Below are 16629 nucleotides of genomic sequence, written 5' to 3'. Positions count from 1 at the left end.
CACTCTACGTGGGCAGGGCCGGGATCCCAGACCGGCAGTGGGCTGAGCGGGGCCGGCAGCCGGGACCCTGGCTAGCAGGAGCCGGCGGACGGAACTCCAGACCGGCAGTGGGCTGAGTGGCAGCGGGCTGAGTCGCTCAGCCCACTGCCAGTCTGGGGTCCCGGCTGCCGGCCCCTTGCCAGCCCGCTGCCGGTCTGGGGTCCCGGCCGCCGGCCCCTTGCCAGCCAGGGTCCCAGCCACAGGCCCCGCTCAGCCCGCTGCCGGTCTGGGGTCCCGGCCGCCGGCCCCGCTCAGCCCGCTGCCAGTCTGGGGTCCCGGCTGCTGGCCCCTTGCCGGTCTGGGGTCCCGGCGGCCGGCCCCGCTCAGCCTGCTGCCGGCCTAGGTGAACGAACCCCAGGCTGGAAGCGAGGTGAGCGGGCTGGCGGTGTAAGATCAACATTTGAATTTAATTTTAAATGAAGCTTCTTAAACATTTTGAAAACCTTGTTTACTTTACATATGACAATAGTTTAGTTATATAATATATTGACTTATAGAGAGACCTTCTAAAAACGTTAAAATGCATTACTGTCCCGCAAAACCTTCAATTAGAGTGAATAAATGAAGACTCGGCACCCCACTTCTGAAAGGTTGCCGACTCTGGGATAAGGTATAGCTGAGAATATTACTATACAAACTGGGGTCAAAGAGGAAGTGGGAAGGGAAATTGGAATCAAGTTTGCTAAAGGGGGGAATGGGAACAGATGAACTGGGACACAGGCAAGGATCTGTGGCGTGGGAGCCGGGGAGGGGGACGCGGGGTAAGCGCGCTGCGGCATGGGAGCCGGGGAGGGGGATGCGGGGTAAGCGCGCTGCGGCGTCGGAGCCGGGGAGGGAACACTGGGGAACAGACTCTATCGGCATGTAGAGAGAAGCCTGACTGGAGTGAAGGGCATGGGAATATGCTTGCTTGGAAACTAACCCCAATAAACATTGCATTGTCTGCGCTTCGGACTGCTGGTCTTCTGCTGCTTGCTGTCTGCGTGACAAGGCCCAGAGGAGAGGGCGAAGGGAAAGCCCTCCAACGCAGCTGGCAGTGGAAGGGGACTGTGAGTAGTGCAGCGGGTGGCAGGGCAGCCAGCCAAAGCAAGGTGCCTTCTCCCCAGGTGGGAGGGGAACTCGCACAGATGCACCTCTGAACCCTGGGTCCTCACGGACGAAGGACAACCACTGCGAGTGGGGTGTGGTGAGGAAGCAGAGAGGGGCGCGGGAAGGGTCCTTTGGTTGTAGGACTCAAGGACCTGAGGCAGAAGATGCTGCCCCACGTACTCATGGGTGGGCTTGTGGCATTTTCCCTAATTCATGCCGGGTGACGTCTCTCATTAAAAATTTCTGTCCTACACTCAGACTCTGTGCTTGCGAGAGGGGAAGTATTGCCTCTTAGAGGTGCCCAGGGGTGGTGTGTAATTTTTCCAGGTTACTGGGTGGGGGCTCGAGCCGATTCTGTGTTGTATTGTTGAAAAGGAACCCCTAGATACTGAACCCGGCCCTGGTTGCTGCCGGCTCCTCCTGGCAGAAGGGTTAAGCAAATAAGGATACAGAGAGACAGATAGATTAGCTAGGGGTCTGGGCGGGGGAGGGAATAGGTGAGTGAGTGGAGTCTTTTTCTTTCCCCAAAAGTGGTTATTTGATCACACCCCCAGAGGCTCTAGCTGTGGTTCTTTACCCAGGCCAGTTGTCAGCTGTGTCTGAGAGAACTTTATTTCCCACTTCCATGACCTCCAGCTGTTGCTTCGATTTCTGGGACACCTGGTAAACTTTAAAGGCACAAGAAAAATCACAGTACAGTGGGGTGCCCAGAGCCAGCGGATTGCTACAGCTCTGATCATCCTGGGGTCCTTTACAGACTGAGATGAATCGAAAGCATGTGGGGGCACAGTGCCACCTATGGACTGACAGAGGGAATGCAGGACCCAAGTCGTCTGTCTTGCACCAATTTTACACGAGTCAAATTCCACAGATGCTGGAGGAGTCATTCCCTATTCACCCCAGAGCAGAGGGAAATTGGCACCAGTCTTTTGAAACTGGCTTCTCTGCAGGAATATCAGAGATGGGCGCTCCCTGCGTTTCATCCAGTAATAACAACAGTGCTTGGGACTTGCATGACGTACATCTTGGAAGAGACTGACAAATGTTAACTCATTACATGTCAGATGATAAAGACCTGTTTGGCCACCAGATCCATCACCCTCTCCCCCGCGCCCCAGTAACAGAACCATCAACATTTACATTGAAGATATTCCAGAAAATGTACTCAAGGCTGTACATTTGTAGAGGGAGATCAGCAACATCCCTGAACCCAGAGGTAATGGGTCAAATCCTTATTACACGTCCGTATATCTAAGCAGGAATTTATACAGCCCATGTCACCATAGGATCAGAGTTCCTATGGGCACACACTAAGGGGAGAAGCTCTCTCTCCAGTATCCATCATCTGGTACCTAGGCACCTACAGTTACAGTGACGGGTTCGGTCACAGAAACCCCCTTGGGAGTGTCACCTGATGTGCTGAGACTACCTCTGAGCCCGTTTTCTCTGCCAGTTTTGGCCTCCAGAACCCTGACTTGTCAAGACACACCAGTCTGCTCCAACACAGACCCAGGGTCTGAACCACACACCCCAAAGCTGCATTCTTAACTGAAAACAGGCTTAGCAAGTGCTCCTGTCTCTAGCACCCAGACACCCAGCTCCCAGTGGGATCCAAACCCCAAATAAATCTGTTTTACTCTGTAAAAAGCTTATACAGGGTAAACTCATAAATTGTCCGCCCTCTATAACACTGATAGAGAGACATGCACAGCAGTTTGCTCCCCCAGGTATTAATACATACTCTGGGTTAAATAATAAGCAAAAGTGATCTTATTAAGTATAAAAAGTAGGATTTAAGTGGTTCCAAGTAATAACAGACAGAACAAAGTAAGTTACCAAGGAAAGTAAAACAAAACACGCAAATCTAAGCCTAATACAGTAGGAAATTGAATACAGGTGAATCTCACGCTCAGAGATGTCCCAATAAGCTTCTTTCACAGACTAGACTCCTTCCTAGTCTGCGTCCAGCAATCCCTCACACCCCCATAGTTACTGTCCTTTGTTCCAGTTTCTTTCAGGCATCTCTTGGGGGTGGAGAGGCCATCTCTTGAGCCAGCTGAAAACAAAATGGAGGGGTTTCCAGGGCCTTTTATATTCTTTCTCTTATGGCCTGAAACCCCTTTGTTCTCCTGTGCAAAATCACAGCAACAAAATGGAGTTTGTAGCCACCTGGGGAAGTCACATGTCCATGAATGATTCAGCTTTTTGAAGGCCATCACCATTGTTTGCATGTTAGTTTGAATGTTCCCTGGAAAGCTCAGATGCGGATTGGCGTCTCCCAAAGTCCATGGTCAGTTAAGTGTTTCTTGGTTGGGCACTTACTGAGCATAGGCCTCTCTCAAGAAGCTGACCAAATGCTTCACTGAGGCTACTTAGAATCAAACACAAGAGATACAAGTACATAGCCAATATTCATAACTTCAAATACAAAAATGACACACACATATGGATAGCATAATCATAACCTTTCCATAGACACCCCACTTGACCTCCTCTGTACAAGATCTGTTGCAACCATAGGACCCTGCTTGCAACAATGATCTGTATGGTCACAGTTAATGTCAATAATGTCACAGTTACCATTCCAATTAACCATGGCAATAACTTTGACTCCTGATGGTCCAGGAGCAGTTCAGAGCCAACCTGTACAGTCAGAATCCCCCATGGTGGCACCTTCAGCTTTTGTCTATCCAGAGAACCCTGATCTACCATGGGCCCCACAAGACACCAGCTAATGCCTCAGCCCTGATTCCCCATGTGAAGTCCTGTCTGAGTGTCCCTGCACCTGCACTTCATTGTGCCTATCACTGTAACCTCTACCCTGAATGAAGGGTCATGATTATAGAAGTCCAAAGATGGATGTCACTCTCTGCCCCATTTACAGCCACTTCTGCAGGTGGGATCAGTCTAGGTGGATGTTTTCCAGGGCAGAACCTTGTCAAGCAACTACTAGGGACAGGTCTCGCTCCAAGAGGCGGGTCTTGTTCTGGGTGTTAAACTGTCAGGACTCAGGCTTAATCTGATCCCCAGTGCCAGTGAGGATGCTCTGCCCCACTCTCCCATGAGTTTCACTCTATAGGACCATCAGAGGGCTGGGCCAGAGGGTGAATACCTTAGCAGCCTTACCCGCCTCCCCAGCCAGAACGCAGAGCTATGGCTGACTCCTGGATTCCAGGTTCATGGACAGGGAGCATCAGAGGCCGTGGAGCTTGCCTGGGCCCAAGGGGCTCACTGGTGTGAGGGGTCCCAGATGCGGTCTTGGATGTTACTCCTGCAAGGGCCCTGCAAACTGTGGGCCCAGGAGTTGGTGGCTGTGCTGGAAGATGTTTCCTAGAAGTGCTACAGAGAAGCGGAGAAGCTGAGGAGAACCTAAACAATCAGATTCAGGAAACATCAGTACCCCAGGATCAAGGAGGACAGGAGCTGGTCAACAAGGAGTCAGAGAAAGGAAGTCAGAGAAGAAGCTTGGGAGTTCAGAACCACCAGAAGGAAGAGGTCAAGGTGACATTCTGCATGGCTGGAGACAGACAAAGATGGGCCAGAAAGCCAAGGAAAGTGTGGGCCCCTTACTGAATGAGGGAGGCAACCTAGTGACAGAGGATGTGGAAAAAGCTAATGTACTCAATGCTTTTTTTGCCTCTGTCTTCACGGACAAGGTCAGCTCCCAGACTGCTGCGCTGGGCAACACAGCATGGGGAGTAGGTGGCCAGCCCTCTGTGAAGAAAGAAGTGGTTAGGGACTATTTAGAAAAGCTGGACGTGCACAAGTCCATGGGGCCGGACGCATTGCATCCGAGAATGCTAAAGGAGTTGGCGGCTGTGATTGCAGAGCCATTGGCCATTATCTTTGAAAACTCATGGCGATCGGGGGAAGTCCCAGATGACTGGAAAAAAGCTAATGTAGTGTCCATCTTTAAAAAAGCGAAGAAGGAGGATCCTGGGAACTACAGGCCAGTCAGCCTCACCTCAGTCCCCGGAAAAATCATGGAGCAGGTCCTCATGGAATCAATCCTGAAGCACTTACACGAGAGGAAAGTGATCAGGAACAGTGAGCATGGATTCACCAAGGGAAGGTCATGCCTGACTAATCTAATCGCCTTCTATGATGAGATTACTGATTCTGTGGATGAAGGGAAAGCAGTGGATGTATTGTTTCTTGACTTTAGCAAAGCTTTTGACATGGTCTCCCACAGTATTCTTGTCAGCACGTTAAAGAAGTATGGGCTGGATGAATGCACTAGAAGGTGGATAGAAAGTTGGTTAGATTGTTGGGCTCAACGGGTAGTGATCAATGGCTCCATGTCTGGATGGCAGCCGGTATCAAGTGGAGTGCCCCAAGGGTCGGTCCTGGAGCCGGTTTTGTTCAATATCTTCATAAATGATCTGGAGGATGGTGTGGATTGCACTCTCAGCAAATTTGTGGATGATACTAAACTAGGAGGAGTGGTAGATACGGTGGCAGGTAGGGATAGGATACAGAGGGACCTGGACAAATTGGAGGATTGGGCCAAAAGAAATCTGATGAGGTTCAACAAGGATAAGTGCAGGGTCCTGCACTTAGGACGGAAGAATCCAATGCACAGCTACAGACTAGGGACCGAATGGCTCGGCAGCAGTTCTGCAGAAAAGGACCTAGGGGTTATAGTGGATGAGAAGCTGGATATGAGTCAGCAGTGTGCCCTTGTTGCCAAGAAGGCCAATGGTATTTTGGGATGTATAAGTAGGGGCATAGCCAGCAGATCGAGGGACGTGATCGTTCCCCTCTATTCGACATTGGTGAGGCCTCATCTGGAGTACTATGTCCAGTTTTGGGCCCCACACTACAAGAAGGATGTGGAAAAATTGGAGAGAGTCCAGCGAAGGGCAACAAAAATGATTAGGGGTCTGGAACACATGACTTATGAGGAGAGGCTGAGGGAACTGGGATTGTTTAGTCTGCAGAAGAGAAGAATGAGGGGGGATTTGATAGCTGCTTTCAACTACCTGAAAGGGGGTTCCAAAGAGGATGGCTCTAGACTGTTCTCAGTGGTAGCTGATGACAGAACAAGGAGTAATGGTCTCAAGTTGCAGTGGGGGAGGTTTAGGTTGGATATTAGGAAAAACTTTTTCACTAGGAGGGTGGTGAAACACTGGAATGTGTTACCTAGGGAGGTGGTAGAATCTCCTTCCTTAGAAGTTTTTAAGGTCAGGCTTGACAAAGCCCTGGCTGGGATGATTTAGTTGGGGATTGGTCCTGCTTTGAGCAGGGGATTGGACTAGATGACCTCCTGAGGTCCCTTCCAACCCTGATATTCTATGATTCTATGGCAAGCTGTGCCAACCAGAGAGAAGAGAACCAGGAGGAATTCCACACAGCTAGAAGTTTGAAACATCTTCTGTATTTTCCACAGTATGCATCCGATGAAGTGAGCTGTAGCTCACGAAAGCTTATGCTCAAATAAATTGGTCAGTCTCTAAGGTGCCACAAGTACTCCTTTTCTTTTTGCAATCCATAACAGGTCCTCAAGGTGGGAACTGTGGAAGAGATCTGTTAAGAGCCAGCTGGTCCCATTGAATAGAGAGATGTACAGGACACACCTGTGGATGGCTGCTTGGCCCAACCTGTAGGAAAATCAAGCTTCCCCAGAAAGAGATCACTAACCATTCAAGGAACATAGATGATCCTTGTTGCTGATTCTATAAAGAACTGAAAGAATGTTGTGCAAGGGTAGACAGACAACAGGACAGTGTGCGGTCCTCCCAAAGCCAAGACACAAAATGTCATTTTAAGATTGGAGAGGCTTCTGAAGTCAGCATGCAAGGATCCACTGGTGCTGGTTCACATCAATACTAATGACACTATAAACTACACAGGAAACTTGTAAGTGTGCTGAAGAATAATAATATCCACATCATCATCATCTCAGAGATCCTTCCTGTCCCGTGAACGAAGGAAGGCAGAAGGCAGAAAGTTCAGGAAGTAAATCACTGGTCAGGTAAGTGGTGCAGGGTTTTGGTTTTGTGGAACAGTGTTTCACCTTCTATAGATACAGGGGACTGGACAGTTTGGATGGCCTCCCCCACAGTAGGCCATCCTCGGGGACAGGCTGGCTAGAGGAAGCAGGAGAGTGTTAATCTGATAACAATAGGGGAGGATAGAAAACAGGTGAGAAATAAGCACTTGGTTAGCACACAGTGGAGATGTTGCGAATCAAAGTAATCAAGAATCAAAGGACACGAGGAGAAGAAATTCTTTAATTGCCTATACACCAATGCTAGGAACCTGGGTAATAAACAACAGGAATTGGAATTGCTCATTTATTAGTATAAATTTTATCTAGTTGACATTCCTGAAACCTGGTGGGATGATTTGTGTGGCTGGAATCAAGGGTTGCCAGATTTCTACTGAATTAATAGCCTAAAGTCACTTAAAACATACCCCAAAACTGGCCCAGTCCATTTATTTATTTATTTCTGTACTTTGCCCACTTGTCACAATGCACGGCTGACGAGGCAGATGATAATGGCAACACTGACTTAGGCCGCTACAAATGAAAGAATTTAAAAAGTGTAATGTAGTTGGTAACTGACCATTTCCCCCGGGGTGCAACCTGGAGCTGGAGTACCACTGAGCCCCCTGTCTCACCAGTCTGGGCTCCCTCTCACACTGTAGTGCTGTGACAAGCTGCAGACCCGCTCCAACACTTACACAAACCGGGACACACCGAGCTGCAGTTACATGAATGCTTCTTCTCAGCCACACATGAGCTAACAATAGAGAGGCTCCAACCAAGATACCCCCAGCCTAGGACCCCGGAGCTGTACCGTCCTGCCCTGGTCAAAAACCTGACCAGTATTTGAGTTATTACTTACTCCATCCCTCCCTCAAATTGGAGAGGACAATACACAAGCCTTTGTTAACTGAGCTGAGATTTTTCCTCAAGCACTTCACTCAAACCACACTGTTTTTAAGTAAAATATAAAATAGATTTATTAACTACAGAAGATAGATTTTAAGTGATCATAAGTGATAGCAAACAGATCAAAGTAGATTACCATAAAAATAAAAGAAAAACACAATCTAAGTTCTCTACACTGGGTAAGATTTGAATGAAGCAGTGTCTCACCCTGTTAGATAGTACAAACAGTCCACCATATACAGTCAGGCTTCCTCCTTTCCTGCCTGGGACCAGCAGTTCCCCCAGGTCAGTCTTTCTTTGTCCCTCAGGTGTTTCCAGGTGTTCTGTTGTGTGGGGAGTGAGGCCAATTGGTAATGGCACTTCCCCCTTGTATAGCTTCTTCCATGTGAAGGGAACTTTTCTTTGTTTCAAGCAAAGCCCATAGCACAGTTTGTGGGGAAAATACAGGTACCAAAATGGAGTCCAGTATCACGTGACCTAGTCACATGCCCTTGCATGCTTTGATGATTCATGGCAGCCATTATCCATATGCTGACTGAAGCATCTACAGGTGAAGATAAGCCTTTCTCATGGCCCATTGTCTTTGCTCATGGGCCATCCAACTTGGCTAGGCCATTCTCAATGTGCTGACTAGACTGGATGTAAAGCTTTGTGGGTGTTACCCAGGAGCAAGCACATTTGAAATACAGATCATAGAATCATAGAATATCAGGGTTGAAAGGGACCTCAGGAGGTCATCTAGTCCAACCCCCTGCTCAAAGCAGGACCGATCCCCAACTAAATCATCCCAGCCAGGGCTTTGTCAAGCCTGACCTTAAAAATATCTAAGGAAGGAGATTCCACCACCTCCCTAGGTAACCCATTCCAGTGTTTCACCACCCTCCTAGTGAAAAAGTTTTTCCTAATATCCAACCTAAACCTCCCCCACTGCAACTTGAGACCATTACTCCTCGTTCTGTCATCTGCTACCACTGAGAACAGTCTAGATCCATCCTCTTTGGAACCCCCTTTCAGGTAGTTGAAAGCAGCTATCAAATCCCCCCTCATTCTTCTCTTCTGCAGACTAAACAATCCCAGCTCCCTCAGCCTCTCCTCGTAAGTCATGTGTTCCAGACCCCTAATCATTTTTGTTGCCCTCCGCTGGACGTTTTCCAATTTTTTCACATTGTTCTTGTAGTGTGGGGTCCAAAACTGGACATAGTACTCCAGATGAGGCCTCACCAATGTCGAATAGAGGGGAACGATCACGTCCCTCGATCTGCTGGCAATGCCCCTACTTATACATCCCAAAATGCCATTGGCCTTCTTGGCCACAAGGGCACACTGTTGACTCATATCCAGCTTCTCGTCCACTGTCACCCTTAGGTCCTTTTCTGCAGAACTGCTGCCGAGCCATTCGGTCCCTAGTCTGTAGCTGTGCATTGGGTTCTTCCGTCCTAAGTGCAGGACTCTGCATTTGTCCTTGTTGAACCTCATCTGATTTCTTTTGGCCCAATCCTCTAATTTGTCTAGGTCCCTCTGTACCCTATCTCTACCCTGCAGCGTATCTATCTCTCCTCCCAGTTTAGTGTCATCTGCAAACTTGCTGAGGGTGCAATCCACACCATCCTCCAGATCATTAATGAAGATATTGAACAAAACCGGCCTGAGGACCGACCCTTGGGGCACTCCGCTTGACACCGGCTGCCAAGTAGACAAGAAGCCATTGATCACTATCCGTTGAGCCCTACAATCTAGCCAACTTTCTATGCACCTTATCGTCCATTCATCCAGCTCATACTTCTTTAACATACTGGCAAGAATACTGTGGGAGACCATGTCAAAAGCTTTGCTAAAGTCAAGGAACAACACGTCCACTGCTTTCCCCTCATCCAAAGAGCCAGTTATCTCGTCATAGAAGGCAATGAGATTAGTGAGGCATGACTTGCCCTTGCTGAATCCATGCTGACTGTTCCTGATCACTTTCCTCTCGTGTAAGTGCTTCAGGATTGATTCCTTGAGGACCTGCTCCATGATTTTTCCAGGGACTGAGGTGAGGCTGACTGGCCTGCAGTTCCCAGGATCCTTCTTCTTCCCTTTTTAAAGATGGGCACTACATTAGCCTTTTTCCAGTCGTCCGGGACTTCCCCCGATCGCCATGAGTTTTCAAAGATAATGGCCAATGACTCTGCAATCACATCTGCCAACTCCTTCAGCACTCTCGGATGCAGTGCATCCGGCCCCATGGACTTGTGCTCGTCCAGCTTTTCTAAATAGTCCCGAACCACTTCTTTCTCCAGTGAGGGCTGGTCACCTCCTCCCCATGCTGTGCTGCCCAGTGCAGTAGTCTGGGAGCTGACCTTGTTTGTGGAGACAGGCAAAAAAAGCATTGAGAACATTAGCTTTTTCCACATCCTCTGTCACTAGGTTGCCTCCCTCATTCAGTAAGGGGCCCATGCTTTCCTTGACTTTCTTCTTGTTGCTAACATACCTGAAGAAACCCTTCTTGTTACTCTTAACATCTCTTGCTAGCTGCAACTCCAGGTGTGATTTGGCCTTTCTGATTTCACTCCTGCATCCCCTAGCAATATTTTTATACTCTTCCCTGGTCATTTGTCCAATCTTCCACTTCTTGTAAGCTTCTTTTTTGTATTTAAGATCAGCGAGGATATCACTGTTAAGCCAAGCTGGTCGCCTGCCATATTTACTATTCTTTCTACACATCGAGATGGTTTGTCCCTGTAACCTCAATAAGGATTCTTTAAAGTACAGCCAGCTCTCCTGGACTGCTTTCCCAGTCATGTTATTCTCCCAGGGGATCCTGCTCATCAGTTCCCTGAGGGAGTCAAAGTCTGCTTTTCTGAAGTCCAGTGTCCGTATTCTGCTGCTCTCCTTTCTTCCCTGTTTCAGGATCCTGAGCTCAACCATCTCATGGTCACTGCCTCCCAGGTTCCCATCCACTTTAGCATCCCCTACTAATTCTTCCCGGTTTGTGAGCAGCAGGTCAAGAAGAGCTCTGCCCCTAGTTGGTTCCTCCAGCACTTGCACCAGGAAATTGTCCCCTACCCTTTCCAAAAACTTCCTGGATTGCCTGTGCACCGCTGTATTGATATACAGATATCAGGGTGATTGAAGTCTCCCATGAGAACCAGGGCGTACGATCTAGTAACTTCCGTGGGTAGCCAGGAAAAAAGCCTCGTCCACTTCATCCCCCTGGTCTGGTGGTCTATAGCAGACTCCCACCACGACATCACCCTTGTTGCTCACACTCCTAAACTTAATCCAGAGACACTCAGGTTTTTCTGCAGTTTCATACTTGAGCTCTGAGCAGTCATACTGCTCCCTTACATACAGTGCAACTCCCCCACCTTTTTTGCCCTGCCTGTCCTTCCTGAACAGCTTATATCCGTTGTTACGAATTACACCTGGTAGGACACGCACACAAGTGCTACGAATTACACCTGGTAGGACACGCACACATGTGCTACGAATTACACCTGGTAGGACACGCACACATGTGCTACGAATTACACCTGGTAGGACACGCACAGTTCGAATCTAGGCTGAGGCACAGAAATAAAGTCCACAACTGCAGAGTTCCCAAAAGACACTAAGTTTATTACGCTCGAGCGTGGTGCCCCCCTGCTAGCCAGGAGGGGACCCTGAATACAGATTATACAAAGGTTATATACTTTTTAGCAAAGCATGTTGCCCTCGTGCATCGGAAACCTTAGCCAATAAACAAACCCTTGTCTTATCTACCACCTATCCCTGCTTGGTGCATTCCTTGTGCTATACCAGTATGTTAATTACACAGCATGGTCCTAAAGCCATGCATCAGTAACTTTTATTATCAGGATGGGAGGCCTCACATCAAGGCCAAGAGACAGGGAGTTAGAGACTGACAAAAACCAGATACTGCAAATCAAGGCAGGCTGGCGACAAGGAGGAGGATTTTCACACGGATTCGGTATCTAAGGATTACTCCTCCTGGTGTATGATGTGCTGGCATTTAGACAATGGTGGGCCCCAAACCAAAATGGAGTCACATGTGCTAACTTTTCCTTAACACCATCCATGACAGTACTCCAGTCATGGGAGTTATCCCACCAAGTCATAGATCCATAGATATCCAGGTCAGAAGGGATCACTATGATCATCCAGTCTGACCTCCTGCACAACGCAGGCCACAGAATTTCACCCACCACTCCTGCAAAAAATCTCATACCTATATCTGAGCTATTGAAGTCCTCAAATCCTAGTTTAAAGACTTCAAGAAGCAGAGAATCTTCCAGCAAGTGACCCGTGCCCCATGCTACAGAGGAAGGCGAAAAACCTCCAGGGCCTCTTCCAATCTGCCCTGGAGGAAAATTCCTTCCCGACCCCAAATATGGCGATCAGCTAAACCCTGAGCATATGGGCAAGATTCACCAGCCAGATACTACAGAAAATTCTTTCCTGGGTAACTCAGATCCCACCCCATCTAATATCCCATCACAGGCCATTGGGCCTATTTACCATGAATATTTAATTACCAAAACCATGTTATTCCATCATACCATCTCCTCCATAAACTTATCGAGTTTAATCTTAAAGCCAGATAGATCTTTTGCCCCCACTGCTTCCCTTGGAAGGCTATTCCAAAACTTCACTCCTCTGATGGTTAGAAACCTTCGCCTAATTTCTAGTCTAAATTTCCTGGTGGCCAGTTTATATCCATTTGTTCTTGTGTCCACATTGGTACTGAGCTTAAATAATTCCTCTCCCTCTCCAGTATTTATCCCTCTGATATATTTATAGAGAGCAATCGTATCTCCCCTCAGCCTTCTTTTAGTTAGGCTAAACAAGTCAAGCTCCTTGAGTCTCCTTTCATAAGACAAGTTTTCCATTCCTCGGATCATCCTAGTAGCTCTTCTCTGTACCTGTTCCAGTTTGAATTCATCCTTCTTAAACATGTATTCCATGTTCCATGTGTTCCAGTATTCCAGGTGTGGTCTTACCAGTGCCTTGTATAACGGTATTAAAACCTCCTTATCCCTACTGGAAATACCTCTCCTGATGCATCCCAAGACCGCATTAGCTTTTTTCATGGCTATATCACATTGGCAGCTCATAGTCATCCTATGATCAACCAATACTCCAAGGTCCTTTTCCTCCTCCTTTACTTCTAATTGATGTGTCCCTAGCTTATAACAGAAATTCTTGTTATTAATCCCTAAATGCATGACCTTACACTTCTCACTATTAAATTTCATCCTATTACTATTACTCCAGTTTACAAGGTCATTCAGATCCTCCTGTAGGATATCCCTGTCCTTCTCTGAATTGGCAATATCTCCCAGCTTTGTATCATCCGCAAACTTTATTAGCACACTCCCACTTTTTGTGCCGAGGTCAGTAATAAAAAGATTAAATAAGATTGGTCCCAAAACCGATCCTTGAGGAACTCCACTGGTAACCTCCTTCCAGCCTGACAGTTCACCTTTCAGTAGGACCCGTTGTAGTCTCCCCTTTAACCAATTCTTTATCCACCTTTCAATGTTCATATTGATCCCCATCTTTTCCAATTTAACTAATAAGTCCCCATGTGGCACGGTATCAAACGCCTTACTGAAATCTAGGTCAATTAGATCCACTGCGTTTCCTTTGTCTAAAAACTCTGTTACTTTCTCAAAGAAGGAGATCAGGTTGGTTTGGCACGATCTACCTTTTGTAAAACCATGTTGTATTTTGTCCCATTTACCATTGACTTCAATGTCATTAACTATCTTCTCCTTCAAAATTTTTTCCAAGACCTTGCATACTACAGATGTCAAACTAACAGGCCTATAATTACCCGGATCACTTTTTTTCCCTTTCTTAAAAATAGGAACTATGTTAGCAATTCTCCAATCATACGGTACAACCCCTGAGTTTACAGATTCATTAAAAATTCTTGCTAATGGGCTTGCAATTTATTGTGCCAATTCCTTTAATATTCTTGGATGAAGATTATCTGGGCCCCCCGATTTAGTCCCAGTAAGCTGTTTAAGTTTCGCTTCTACCTCAAATATGGTAATGTATACCTCATAGAATCATAGAATCATAGAATATCAGGGTTGGAAGGGACCCCAGAAGGTCATCTAGTCCAACCCCCTGCTCGAAGCAGGACCAATTCCCAGTTAAATCATCCCAGCCAGGGCTTTGTCAAGCCTGACCTTAAAAACCTCTAAGGAAGGAGATTCTACCACCTCCCTAGGTAACGCATTCCAGTGTTTCACCACCCTCTTAGTGAAAAAGTTTTTCCTAATATCCAATCTAAACCTCCCCCATTGCAACTTGAGACCATTACTCCTCGTTCTGTCATCTGCTACCATTGAGAACAGTCTAGAGCCATCCTCTTTGGAACCCCCTTTCAGGTAGTTGAAAGCAGCTATCAAATCCCCCCTCATTCTTCTCTTCTGCAGACTAAACAATCCCAACTCCCTCAGCCTCTCCTTATAAGTCATGTGCTCTAGACCCCTAATCATTTTTGTTGCCCTTCGCTGGACTCTCTCCAATTTATCCACATCCTTCTTGTAGTGTGGGGCCCAAAACTGGACACAGTACTCCAGATGAGGCCTCACCAGTGTCGAATAGAGGGGAACGATCACGTCCCTCGATCTGCTCGCTATGCCCCTACTTATACATCCCAAAATGCCATTGGCCTTCTTGGCAACAAGGGCACACTGCTGACTCATATCCAGCTTCTCGTCCACTGTCACCCCTAGGTCCTTTTCCGCAGAACTGCTGCCTAGCCATTCGGTCCCTAGTCTGTAGCGGTGCATTGGATTCTTCCATCCTAAGTGTAGGACCCTGCACTTATCCTTATTGAACCTCATCAGATTTCTTTTGGCCCAAACCTCCAATTTGTCTAGGTCCTTCTGTATCCTATCCCTCCCCTCCAGCGTATCTACCACTCCTCCCAGTTTAGTATCATCCGCAAATTTGCTGAGAGTGCAATCCACACCATCCTCCAGATCATTTATGAAGATATTGAACAAAACCGGCCCCAGGACCGACCCCTCGGGCACTCCACTTGACACCGGCTGCCAACTAGACATGGAGCCATTGATCACTACCCGTTGAGCCCGACAATCTAGCCAGCTTTCTACCCACCTTATAGTGCATTCATCCAGCCCATACTTCCTTAACTTGCTGACAAGAATGCTGTGGGAGACCGTGTCAAAAGCTTTGCTAAAGTCAAGAAACAATACATCCACTGCTTTCCCTTCATCCACAAAACCAGTAATCTCATCATAAAAGGCGATTAGATTAGTCAGGCATGACCTTCCCTTGGTGAATCCATGCTGACTGTTCCTGATCACTTTCCTCTCATGTAAGTGCTTCAGGATTGATTCTTTGAGGACCTGCTCCATGATTTTTCCAGGGACTGAGGTGAGGCTGACTGGCCTGTAGTTCCCAGGATCCTCCTTCTTCCCTTTTTTAAAGATTGGCACTACATTAGCCTTTTTCCAGTCATCCGGGACTTCCCCCGTTCGCCATGAGTTTTCAAAGATAATGGCCAATGGCTCTGCAATCACAGCCGCCAATTCCTTTAGCACTCTCGGATGCAACTCGTCCGGCCCCATGGACTTGTGCACGTCCAGCTTTTCTAAATAGTCCCTAACCACCTCTATCTCCACAGAGGGCTGGCCATCTCTTCCCCATTCTGTGATGCCCAGCGCAGCAGTCTGGGAGCTGACCTTGTTAGTGAAAACAGAGGCAAAAAAAGCATTGAGTACATTAGCTTTTTCCACATCCTCCATATCCTCATTCCCATTTGTCATCCTACCATTACCCCTAAGATCCTCTTTAGTCTTATTAAAGACTGAGGCAAAGTATTTGTTTAGATATTGGGCCATGCCTAGATTATCCTTAACCTCCACTCCATCCTCAGTGTTTAGCAGTCCCACTTCTTCTTTCTTTGTTTTCTTCTTATTTATATGGCTATACAACCTTTAACTATTGGTTTTAATTCCCTTTGCAAGGTCCAACTCTACTTGACTTTTAGCCTGTCTCACTTTATCCCTACATGTTCTGACCTCAATAAGGTAGCTTTCCTTGCTGATCCCTCCCTTCTTCCACTCCCTGTAGGCTTTCTGCTTTTTCTTAATCACCTCTCTGAGATGCTTGCTCATCCAGCTTGGTCTACAACTCCTGCCTATGAATTTTTTCCCCTTTCTTGGGATGCAGGCTTCTGATAGCTTCTGCAGCTTTGATTTAAAATAATCCCAGGCCTCCTCTACCTTTAGATCTATAAATTCTTCAGTACAATCCACTTCCCTAACTAATTTCCTTAATTTTTGAAAGTCAGCCCTTTTGAAATAAAAAACCCTAGTTGCAGATTTATTTTTGTTAATCCTTCCATTCAGTTTGAACTGAATTAGCTCATGATCACTTGAGCCAAGACTATCCCCTACAACCATTTCTTCTGTGAGGTCCTCACTACTCACCAAAACCAAATCTAAAATGGCATCCCCTCTAGTCGGTTCAGCAACTACTTGCTGAAGGAATCCATCAGCTATCGCATCTAGGAAAATCTGAGTCCTATTATTATTACTAGCACTCGTCCTCCAGTCTATATCCCATGATCACACAGTTTC

The sequence above is a fragment of the Chelonia mydas genome, chromosome 1, assembly GCF_015237465.2.
Source record: "Chelonia mydas isolate rCheMyd1 chromosome 1, rCheMyd1.pri.v2, whole genome shotgun sequence".
NCBI lineage: Eukaryota > Metazoa > Chordata > Testudines > Cheloniidae > Chelonia > Chelonia mydas.
This window is presented reverse-complemented; position numbering follows the sequence as displayed.